The 11,108-nt window shown below is 36.9% G+C and overlaps 1 pseudogene; it reads left to right on the plus strand.

Moving 5' to 3' along the window:
- Positions 1-9,158, plus strand: part of LOC148197571 (uncharacterized) — a 44,128-nt pseudogene extending 34,970 nt beyond the window's left edge.
- The last annotated feature ends 1,950 nt before the right edge of the window (positions 9,159-11,108 follow it).

The raw sequence follows: 11,108 nt of genomic DNA on the forward strand, positions 1-11,108 counted from the left end.
AAAACCCTAACTAATGATCAAAGAAAGCATGTATCTCAAATAAGATGTTTAAACACAAATTTCATATATGAGAGTTTCACAAGACTACATTGATTCCCCAACAACAATACAAGGTTTAGTTCACCATATGGTGAAACTAGATGAATAATAATGAAAGAATGAAAGATAAAACCCTAGAAAGGTGAAGAGGTAGCCTGAGCATCCCAGATCCTCCTTCAAAGGGGTGGAAGAGAGAGTGTTTGCTTCGTTTCTGCCAAAGATACAAACCCTAGGACGTCCTAAAGCTTATATACTATTCTAAAATTACAGAAAATTTAGGCCCAAGCCCATAAGTGTGCCGCTCAGCGGAAAAGTACTGCTCAGCGGTAAGTGCGTGAGTTGGTTTTTTCCCCTCAGCGGCCATTTTGCCCCTCAGCGGATCCCCCGTGAGCTTCTGAGTGCCGCTCAGCGGTAAACTGCCGCTGAGCGGCAGTTGCGGCTTCTCCTTTTGCACTTTTTGATGTCTTTTCTGATTTCATCTCTCTCCTTCTTCACTTCTTTCACCAAATTCACCTTAAAACCTACACAAAAACACTGAAATCAAGCATAAACCTGTCCAGCTCTCTTATTTATGAAAATATGAATAAAAGCATGATTTCAAGCTAGTTTCTAAGTGTTAAAGGTTGCATTTAGTATCAATTTCAATCATGAAAATAACAGTTTTTCAACTGTTATCACAAAGCCAGTGAGATAGCCACAAAGAAGGCAAAACCCCGTGATCATGGACGTCATCAAGAAGGAGGTGACCAAGCTTTTGCAAGCTGGGATCATCTACCCTATTTCAGACAATCAGTGGGTGAGCCCCATCCATGTTGTGCCCAAGAAAACTGGCCTCACTGTGGTGAAGAATGAGAGGGATGAGCTTATCCCAACTAGAGTGCAGAACAGCTGGAGAGTCTGCATTGACTATAGGAGGCTCAACCAGGCAACCAGGAAAGATCATTTTCCCTTGCCATTCATTGATCAGATGCTGGAGCGCCTGGAAGGTAAATCTCATTATTGTTTTCTTGATGGTTTTTCTGGTTACTTTAAAATAAATATTGTACCTAAGGATCAAGAGAAAACCACATTCACCTGCGCCTTTGGCACTTTTGCCTATAGGAGGATGCCCTTTGGTCTATGCAACGCCCCTAGTACCTTCCAATGGTGCATGCTTAGCATTTTTAGCGACTTTCTTGAGAGTTGCATAGAGGTGTTTATGGATGATTTTACTGTGTATGGATCCTCTTTTGATGCATGTTTAGACAGTCTGGAAAAAGTTTTGAAAAGATGCATAGAAACAAACCTTGTTCTCAATTTTGAGAAATGTCACTTCATGGTTGAACAAGGTTTGGTTCTAGGGCATATCATTTCTGAAAAGGGAATAGAGGTAGACCCTGCTAAGATATCTGTGATTTTGCAGTTGCCTTACCCCTCTTGCGTGCGAGAGGTGCGATCTTTCCTTGGACATGCAGTTTCTACAGGCGCTTCATCAAAGATTTCAGCAAGAAGGCGCTCCCCTTGTTCAGACTGCTGTAGAAGGATATTGACTTTGCTTTTGATGACAGGTGCAAGCAGGCGTTTGATTGCCTGAAGGAAGCTTTGACCACCACCCCTATCATTCAGGCACCAGATTGGATAGCCCCATTTGAGCTCATGTGTGATGCGTCTAATTATGCATTGGGGGCTGTCTTGTCACAGAAAATTGACAAGCTCACTAGTAGAAAAATGACATTTTATAACAAACCTATTATAACGGACAAAAATTATCCATCATAATAGGGAGATATTATAACGTAGTTTTTTAAATCAGTTATAATATGAGACGCGGTGGCAAATTTGTAAATAAGTTTAAGACATATTATAACGTAGTTCTGAAAATCAGTTATAATATGAAAAACGGTGGCAAACTTGTAAATAAGTTGAAAATCTATTATTGATGTATTATAACGGACTTTTAGAAATCAGTTATAATATCTGAGGATCCCTCTCACTCTCGTTCCTCTTTTCACGCTCCCTCTCACTCTCATTCCTCTTTTCACGTTCCCTCTCACTCTCATTCCTCTCTTCCTCTTCGTCTCATTTCTCTCTTTACGTTTTCTCTCAGTCTCATTGCGTTCGTCTCATTCCTCTCTTCACGTTCCCTCTCACTCTCATTCCTCTCACGCTCCGCTGCCTCTTTCCGCTCACGCAGCTCCGCTGCCTCTTTCCGCTCACGCAGCTCCGCTGCCTCTTTCCGCTCACGCAGCTCCGCTGCCTCTTTCCGCTCACGCAGCTCCGCTGCCTCTTTCCGCTCACGTAGCTCCGCTGCCTCTTCCTCGAATTCTCTGAAGTCTAACCAAGTAGGTTTTATGTTTTTCCCTAATTTGTTATGTTTTTCTTCTATTAATTTCACTAATTTCTTAGATTGGTGGGGATTGTGTTTCGTTTGGTGGAGAAATTAGCGGCGTTAACACGAGAGAGAGGTGGAGGAGGGAGCCTTATCCACAGCGGGGATTGGAGAATTTTGAAGGTAATTATAGTTCACATTCTTCTCTGTAACACTTTTCCCCTCTTTTATCCTGTTAATTTAGTTTTCATGGATTCTTGAAGAACAAAAAATCGTGTTTTAAGTCTCGTGTGTATTGGGCATAGTAATGTTGAACTGTATTCTTCCATTATCTCTGCTACTCTTTCTCTCAACTGCCCATGCTTAAATCAATTTGCTCACTCCATATTGATTTGTATTAAATTTTATACACTCTCCATTTACTGTTATAATAATTTGTACGTATTTTTATTTGATGAGCTTTGTCTTCACGATTTTCTTAAACCTTAGAACAATTTGACATAATAATTTGTTCAAGAAAGGTTGTCTCTGGAGAAGGATGTGAGCAGTTTGTATCAAGAAAAATCGAAGAAAATATAATTATTGAAAAAAACCAAGATACAAAAAAAAATTAATAAAAGAAAAGTTTGAGAAATAAATAAAGAGATTTCTACTTTTATGAAGAAATGAAAGGAAGTGGGAAATATTACTTTGAAATAAAAATAAAAAGGTTTTCTACTGTTGTTGGAGTATAAGTTCTTTCTTTCTTTTCCTACTTAGCTATTTATTCTTCATAGTTGAGGGGACATTAAAGTTGAGACGAAGCTATGTACGTTTAATGTAGGAAACACAGCAAAGCAACTCAATGTGTAGCTTTCACAAATCTGAACTTACAACCACTGCATTGGCATATGCTTGGATATATTAAGCTGTTGTCTCTCCACCTTTACTTTCATCCCCTTTCCTACAACACTCTCCAATTAAATCAGATTTGGGTCAATTAGCTCTTCAACATGATGTTATCATGTCCATATCCCTCCACACCTTACGAATATTCGTCAAATATATACATTGTACCTGTGTTTCATCCACTAACGTAAGTGTGTAATATTAATTTAAGAGTAATAATTGTGTTTAAGCTTAATAATATATTAAAGCAAGATTAAAAGAAGAGTTAGGTAAGATGTTTAAGATTCCAATAGATAAGGTATATATCATTACTGTATTATCAAACAATTCTTCTTCTTTTTAAGCTAGTTGATAAAATAAAAAATACTATAGTAAGTTAGTTTCTAAGTTGATATAGTAACTAAGATTTTTGTTATCAAAATAATTGATGGTTCCTTTCAAATAACTATTTCAGACAAAAAGGGTTGTATAGTAGACTGCTTAGATACATATGCACGATATTACTATAGCATCCTCAATCCCATGGGAAGCTGATTTTTTCAGTTTGTATTTGTTGTGACTTATAATGTGAGATGATATTTCAGTTCTAATTTAAATTTTATGCTTTGTTCTCTACAGGAAGACAATCAAGTTGTTCAGTGATTTCCACACCTTTGCCATTTTTATTGCTTCAACTTGGTTAATGTAAGATTTTTATTTCAGTTTATTTTAGCCTTTTTTTATTCATATATGACTCTAGAGATTTCTTTTGCTCCCTTTAGATTAAATTTATCAGGAAAACTTCTTTTCGTATGTGTGTGCTTTCACAAAATTCTCTGTGATTAATTTAATAACTAATGTGTTTGATAAGTTAGGTGAGATGTGACAGTGGTTTAGTTTAACACCAATGGTGCCTATAATATACACAAAAGTAATGGAACAAATTGCACAGAGCTTTCCTTTGAATTTGTTCCTTTGAAGAAGAATGGGAAAACAGAGGAGTCTATATATATATAGGTTGTGTGATGATACTTTGAAGTAAAGTCTGTTGGGAGTGTTATTGCAGGGCACACTGAGTAGTAGTAGTAGTCTTCAAGTATATTTTTCTTGCTGCCTTTACATCAAAGCATAATACTAAGTCATATGCCTTTGATTATTAATATATAAATGTGGCATAAGATTGTGTATGGAAGAGTTCCTTTTACAGGAGCAGGAGAACCTTCACATGTAGAATGATTTTTTATACGCCAAGAATACTTTTATTTTCATGAAGATAGCTAAAGTGATTGCATATTATTTACTTATAACTAATATTTATTATATGAAAAGTCGGCTTCAAGTATGGTAGTCTTGGATTTTGCTTTGAGCATAAACTTGGTTATGATAAGCTTCTTTATTATGTAAAAATATACTTTTACCCACATAATTCTTTTTTATTTATTTGATTTTTTATATATTTCAATATAGATAAAATCAGAATTTCTATTTGTGCTTCAATATATTCAACTTTATTCACAAATCCAGGTCACCTAGTAAAGGATTGAACCTTTCACATCTTCTCTCACAAATCCAGGTCTTACTATTTGAGATGCTGCCATTGTTGATGCTGCCATTACGAGACTTGAAGAAACGTGTACCTTGTTGATGCTGCCATTGTTGTTGCAAGAAATCTGTGACCTTTTTGAAATTTAACACAGTTTTTAATAGGTGAGTTCAATGCTCTTTTGTCAACGTTTTTCTACAACTTCTACAACTTCACTGCTCATATAATATAGGACACATTTCTGGTCTTTCACTTTCAGATTGGGAACGAAACTCACCATTATTTACTTGATAATATTATTTGCAAAAGAGAGAAAGTAAGAGGGTTGATGCTTGTCTATTAATCTGTGCTGATCTAGTCAATAATCTGGACTTTAGGTTGTTTGTCTACTTTTCTTACTTCACTATGTTTGTTTGTTTCTTTTGTTGTTTGAGATCCTAGATGGAGTGCTAATGTTAACTAAATGGCTTCAACAACTCAAAAGGGGGATTAATTTGGTTGTGAAGCCAAGATTATTTGAAAAATCTTCCTCTTTTGAAAGTGTTTTATATATACATACTGGATTGGAGGTGATATTAAGGGCTGCCTATAGTACAATTTCACCTTCTTAAATCACAAATTTATAATTCTTGAAGGAGTTGTTTAATTCATACAAGTTTACAAGTGTCTAAAGCCATTGATCTATATTCAAATTCTGCTCTGGAACATGATATCTTCTGCTGGATCTTCTGTCAATGAAGTAACTAAGAATGCAATAAATAACTAATTGGAATACTGTGAAGTTACTTTCGAGGGCAAGCTACTTTGTGTGGAGAAGGGAATGAATTAGAAATGCTAAGTAAATTTTCCTGTTGCTGGTTTAGTATAAAAAACAAAAGATGATTTTTAAGTTCTATTAGATGTGTAAATAATAGAAGGGAAACGTCGCTGTGATAGACTATGTTTTAGAACCCAGTCCACAACAAGCTTACGGTTGCAAGCAACAGAAGCATGCAAAAGTGCCTGCACAAAAGGACAAAGAACGTAAGCCTCATATCAAATTCACTTGAATGAGGAAATTCAATACATACCCAAAGTCATTGGCTTATCCTCACAAATACTACATCCTTTTTAGATTGAAAAGAATGGGATTGCACAAGAAAAAATAACATGAAAAAGCAATTCAATATATTTTGCGTTTGTAAGTCATAATTTATCACTAGTGATGTTATAACTCCCTATAAATTCTGAAAAACCAATGCTTCGTTTTAGCCATTTTTCTTACTTTTCCTTATTTTCTTAAGGTTCTGTTGCTTTGCCTTAGTATACCAAATCCAGGTTTCCATGCATCAGAATCGTAGGGTGATATAGACACCCATTGCTGATTACATTACTGCAGATTAGTCATCACAAGTGGTATGAGTGCATCTATGCTACAGATAACAGAATCAGGACCAAAATTGATAAAACAGTGATTGAACTCTAATAAAATCTAGTGTACGGGTTGAAAAGGACAAAATTTATACTTTAATTTAAGAGTTAGTTGGCCTTTATATGAGCACATTTTGCAGATATTGCAAAGATCACTGGCAAACTTTTCGTACCTTCAGTACAGAAAGATATGCATCTTATCCAACTATTCATTACAATATTGTTTTAACTCTATTATTTTATTTGTAGATCTTTAATGATTCATCTCCCATGGAAGCTGCAGACATGGAAGAAATTAGAAGGAACTGGGCTTCTTTTATTTTAAGTGTTAGTAGAAACTTGGCTACACTTAAATAGTGTATGTACATTAATGTAATATTTTGGATTTAATATATAGTTTCATGTATAAATGATGTATTAAATATTAGATTATTTAATATTTGAAATGAATTCTATTTTGTTAGTTTCAATAAATTTGTTTATTTAAAGCTATATTTATTATAAATGGATTGGATGAGATGATAATACAGGAATATTATTATAATTTCATTGGATGTCAAATTTAATAATCAATTTTTTTTTTAAAAACATTTATTATAACGTATTAAGCAATGTATGATATGGTATGTTGATCACATATTATAACGTACAATAATATATACGTAATAATATATAACATATTATAACGTACAAAATTTTCTACGTTATAATATCTTCCACCTATTATAACGGACAAATGCAGAATTTGTTATAATAAACTGCACATATTATAACGTACATCAGAAACTACGTTATAATATGTTGAACATATTATAACGTAAATTTTTGCTACGTTATAAAATGTGCAGACTTACTATATCGCCCAGAACTATATCCCCAGTAACTACGATATAAAATGTCATTTTTGTACGTTATAAAAAGTCATTTTTCCACTAGTGGCTGCCGAGAGTGATCTACTATGCTTCACGCACTTTGGATGCCGCCCAAGCAAATTATACCACCACTGAAAAAGAGTTGTTGGCAATTGTTTTTGCCCTTGATAAGTTTGGGTCATATTTGCTTGGAGCACCTGTTATTGTGTATACTGACCATGCAACTCTAAAGTTTCTGTTGAAAAAGGCTGAGTCAAAGCCTAGATTGAGCAGGTGGATGCTACTGCTCCAGGAGTTTGACTTGCAGATTAAAGACCGGAGTGGAGCACAGAATTTGGTTGCATACCACCTCAGCCGGATTGAGAGAGCTGGGAATGAAGCTGATGTGTTGCCCATCCAGGATGACTTTCCTGATGAGAGTTTGTTGATGATTTCTTATTCTCACCCCACTCCTTGGTTTGCACACATTGTAAATTATTTGGTTGCTTCTGTTTTTCCTCCCTTAGCATCACGTGCTCAGATTGCTAAAATTAAGAGTGATGCTAAGTATTATGTTTGGGATGACCCATATCTGTGGAAGTTGTGCAGTGACCAGGTTACTAGGAGATGCATTCTGGACCATGAGATTGACTCGGTCCTGCAGTTTTGTCATGCCTCCTCACCTGGTGGTCATCTGGGGATACAGAGAACAGCTCGCAGGGTGCTTGACTGTGGTTTCTATTGGCCTTCCATCTTCAAAGATGCGGAGAGGATTTGCAGCACTTCTGAGCCTTGTCAGAGAGCAGGAGGATCAATTTCACAGAGACATGAGATGCCTCAACAGCCTATGCTGTTTTGTGAGGTGTTTGATGTTTGGGGTATAGATTTCATGGGTCCTTTTCCTGTTTCTTTTGGTTTCTCTTATATCCTCCTTGGTGTGGATTATGTTTCAAAATGGGTGGAAGCTAGAGCCACCAGGACTAATGATGCTCGGGTTGTTGTAGATTTTGTTAGATCTCACCTCTTTTGCAGGTTTGGAGTGCCTAGAGCAATTGTTAGTGATCAGGGAACCCATTTTTGCAACAGATCCATGCAAGCTTTGTTCAAGAAATATGGGGTGACGCACAGAGTTTCTACACCTTACCACCCCCAAACAAATGGGCAGGTTGAGATCTCCAACAGGGAGATTAAGAGGATTTTGGAGAAGATTGTCCAGCCCAACAGGAAAGATTGGAGTAATAGGTTGGACGATGCTCTTTGGACCCACAGGACTGCCTACAAAGCACCCATTGGGATGTCTCCCTATCGGGTTGTCTTTGGAAAGGCATGTCATTTACCAGTTGAGATTGAGCATCGGGCATATTGGGCTGTGAAGACTTGCAACTTCTCCATGGACCAAGCTGGAGAGGAAAGAAAGTTGCAATTGAATGAATTGGATGAGATCCGATTAGAGGCCTATGAGAACTCGAAGTTCTACAAGGAAAGGACAAAGAAGTTCCATGATAGCTCCATTGTTAGGAAGGACTTCGAGGTTGGCCAACAGGTTTTGTTGTATAACTCTAGACTCGGCCTCATGGGTGGTAAGTTGAGATCAATGTGGACTGGACCTTTTGTTGTGACTAATGTTTATCCTTATGGTGCAGTAGAGATCCAAGGTCCATCTACAGCTAAAAGCTTCAAGGTGAACGGGCACAGACTGAAGCCTTTCCTCAGCAATCCTTCTTTGTTGGATGTAGTGGTGGAGGAGACGTCTTTGGTCCACCCCACCTACCCTCCCATCTGACTCAGGGAGTTTCTTTTCTCCTTCCCTGCTCACTTTTATTGCACTTTGTCGATATCTGATGACTGTTCTGATTGTTTGATCTGCTGATTGTGACACACTGAGGACATTGTGTCGTTTAAGTGTGGTTTATTAGGGGAGGTTGATTCTTTGTTCATGTTTCGGTTTTTATGTAGTTTGTTGTGTCTTGTGTACAGTTTTGCATGCTTTTCATGAATTCTGGATTGTGATTAGGTTGTCAGTTTTCCTTCACTTCATTGATACTCTGATTTGTTGGATTCCTTACTTTTCTATGCTTGGAAGATGATCATGATGTTTGAGAGTTGGATTGATGATGACCATATTACCTGTGAGATTTGAGCCATTTGATGATCTTTCTTGTGTGATATGTCTCTTGATTGCTTGCACATATGTCTTGGCTTGACTCTTTTTGATGATTCTTGATTGATACACATGTTTGAAAGTGATAAAGGCATTTTGTTCTTGAGCCTCTTTAGCCAAATAAGCTTACCTTGTTTTGATCCTTTGATAACCCCTTTTGAGCCTATACTTTCCCCCGTTTCTTTGTTTTGAAGCCATACACTAGCCCTAAGTGAAAAAACCATTATTACCTTAACCTTAGGGAATTTTGGAGCTTTGGAATTGTTTTGGGAATAAGTGTGGTCTCTTGGGAGTTTCAGAGGAATTGGCTAGTGAGTCATCTTCTTATTGTGTTTTTGTAAATATGTGGTGTATCTTGTCTCTTGAAGTAAAGAAAAGAGACAGGATGGAAAAAAAGAGAGAGCAGAAAAACAGTAAAAAATGAAAAAAAAAATTGTGAATAATGGAGTCAAGAAGAGGATGGAATTAGAGGTTGTGGGTGTGTTTGAATGTGTTTACACTTGTTCCCCATTGCTCCTCTATTCCTTATGGTTTGTAGCTTCTTATCCAGATATATCCTCCCTTGTCCTTGGCCTCATTACAACCATGAAAAGACCTTTTGATTTGAACATGCGTATGTGCTTTAGTGTTGATATTAGAGGCTTGCCAAATCTCTTTGTGTTTGCTTTCTTGAGTGCATTGAGTGACATTGATTTACCTTAAACACTTGAGAGAAACACTGATTGTGTGCATCTGTGAGGCTCTGTTGCTTTTGATTCATCTCTTGAACTGATTGACTGTTTTCCTTGTACTAAACTGTTTGGATGATTCTTTGAGTATCCGCTTTCATTGACTCGGTGTGGGATTTTGCCTATACCTTTTACTGTCCAGATTTGGTGAGAATTGTGCAACTGTTCCTGTTTTGGAATCTTTGTTGTCTGTCTGTCGAGTCTGTGTCACCTCCCTGATGTTTGAGTACTTCCCTGGTTTTCGTCTTGGTTTTTCCCAGGAGTGCAAAAGACTAAGTGTGGTCTATTTTGATGAGTCGTTATTTCTTGAATTATATTTAGTTTATTGCACTTAAATAAACCAGGAAATTGTGTTTAATTGTTTGTTATTTCCCCGTTTTCCGAATTCTGCTTAATTTGGTCGGAAATTTGTAATTGTGCTAATTTGGGTTTTCTAAGCTGATTAAGTGCATTTTTTTATTACAGGAAGAATTTTGGAGATACATTTTGGGACATCAGGAAGAATGCAATTAAATTCAAGACTCTCCACACAGACATTTTAGAATTAATTAAATTGTAATTCAGTAGTTTAGAATTTTTGAATCAACTCTTACATTTTGGGTCAATTTTTGGTAAACTGGATTAGACCCAAAATTAGAGGTTAGTGACTTGGACCTTAGGGTTTTATTGTGTGGACCCCACCCCTATTAAAGAGAGGACACACGGCCAAGGGCTACAGCCGCCACTTGCCATTGGTTTTGGGGGGGGGGGGTTGGTTTTTAAACGTTTTTGAGAGTTTGGAGAGTTTTTACGCCGTTTTCTCATTGAATGGAGGGGGATTCAACACTTTTGCATTGAGTACTCTTTTGTCCTCTTGACCCCAACGCTGTCACGGCCAACATTGTTTTGGCATTGAATCTTTTCTTTATTTTATTCCGCCTCATTTTCATGTTTCTTGACTGGAACGCTGTTTTAGGGATGATGAATGAAGAGTTGATTTTTACTCCTCTTTGTTGATTTACTCATGGCCCCTTTATTTTGAGAATGAAGCGGTGCTGAACGAGAGAATGGTAGAGCACAATTAGAAGTTATTTCATTTAGTAAAAGGGATTTGTCCAGCCGTGACTTTGGTTTTTCTTTGAGCAATTTTATTAAATGAAAAAGAAGGAAGCACACGGAAAGGGGGGGCTGATTACATTGGGCATTTAATTTCATGTTTGGT

Source organism: Vigna umbellata, chromosome 5 (genome assembly GCF_029865625.1).
Source record: "Vigna umbellata cultivar VRB3 chromosome 5, Vumbellata_1.0, whole genome shotgun sequence".
NCBI classification, from domain to species: Eukaryota; Viridiplantae; Streptophyta; class Magnoliopsida; order Fabales; family Fabaceae; genus Vigna; species Vigna umbellata.